Source organism: Nasonia vitripennis, assembly GCF_009193385.2.
Source record: "Nasonia vitripennis strain AsymCx chromosome 5 unlocalized genomic scaffold, Nvit_psr_1.1 chr5_random0002, whole genome shotgun sequence".
NCBI classification, from domain to species: domain Eukaryota; kingdom Metazoa; phylum Arthropoda; class Insecta; order Hymenoptera; family Pteromalidae; genus Nasonia; species Nasonia vitripennis.
This window is the reverse complement of record NW_022279652.1, coordinates 107,647-109,168: the sequence shown is the minus strand read 5'-3', so window position 1 is coordinate 109,168 and position 1,522 is coordinate 107,647.

The window sequence follows — 1,522 nt, the reverse complement described above, 5'->3', positions numbered from 1 at the left end:
CTACCAGAAAACTATAGAATATATTTGTATTATTTTCGGACAAGACATAGACTATTGTTCAACTACTGGAGAACTACAGGATATTTTAGTATTCGCTCGGACTGCTTGTAGGCTATAGCTCAACTACTGGAAAACTACGGGATACTTTTTGATTATTTTCGGACTGCTTGTAGAGTATTGATCAAATTCCGGAAAACTATGGGATATATTTTTATTATTTTCGGACTGCTCGTAGGCTATTGCTCAACTACTGGAGAACTACAGGATATATTTCTATTCGCTCAGACTGCTTGTAGGCTATTGCTGAACTACTAGGAAACTAAAGGATATATTCGTATTAATTTCGGACTGCTCGTAGACTAATGCTCATGTACTGGAAAACTAGAGGATATATTTTTATTATTTTCGGACTGCTTGTGGAGTATTGCTCAACAACTGGAAAAATATAGGATATATTTTTATTATTTTCGGACTGTACTTAGACTACTGATCGACTACTGGAAAACTAAAGGATATTTTCGTATTATTTTAGGACTGCTCGTAGACTATTGCTCATCTACTGGAAAACTACAGAATATATTTCAATTCGCTCAGACTGCTCTTAGGCTATTGCTGAACTACTAGGAAACTAAAGGATATATTCGTATTATTTTCGGACTGCTTGTGGAGTATTGCTCAACAACTGGAAAAATATAGGATATATTTTTATTATTTTCGGACTGCACGTATACTATTGATCCACTACAAGAAAACTATAGAATATATTTATGTTCGCTCAGACTGGTTGTAGAATAATATTCAATTACCGGAAAACTAGAGGATATAATTTTTTATTATTTTCGGACTGCTCGTAGACTATGGCTCAACTACTAGAAAACTACTGGATATATTTTTATTATTTTCGGACTGCTTGAGGAGTATTGCTCAACAACTGGAAAAATATAGGATATATTTTTATGATTTTCGGAATGATCGTCGGCTATTGCTCAACTACTGGAGAACTACAGGATATTTTAGTATTCGCTCGATCTGTTTGTAGGCTATTGCTCAACTACTGGAAAACTAAAGGATATATTCGTATTATTTTCGGACTGCTCGTAGACTATAGCTCATCTACTGGAAAACAACATGATATATTTATATTCGCTCTAGACCGCTTGTAGAATAATATTCAACTACTGGAAAACTACGGGATACTTTTTGATTATTTTCGGACTGCACGTAGACTATTGATCAACTACCATAAAACTATAGAATATATTTATGTTCGCTCAGCCTGGTTGTAGAATAATATTCAATTACCGGAAAACTAGAGGATATAATTTTTTATTATTTTCGGACGGCTTGTGGAGTATTGCTCAACTACTGGAAAACTACAGGATATATTTTTATTATTTACAGACTGCTTGTGGAGTACTGCTCAACAACTGGAAAAATATAGTAGATATTTTTATTATTTCGGACAGTACGTAGACTACTGATCGAATACTAGGAAACTAAAGGATATATTCGTATTATTTTC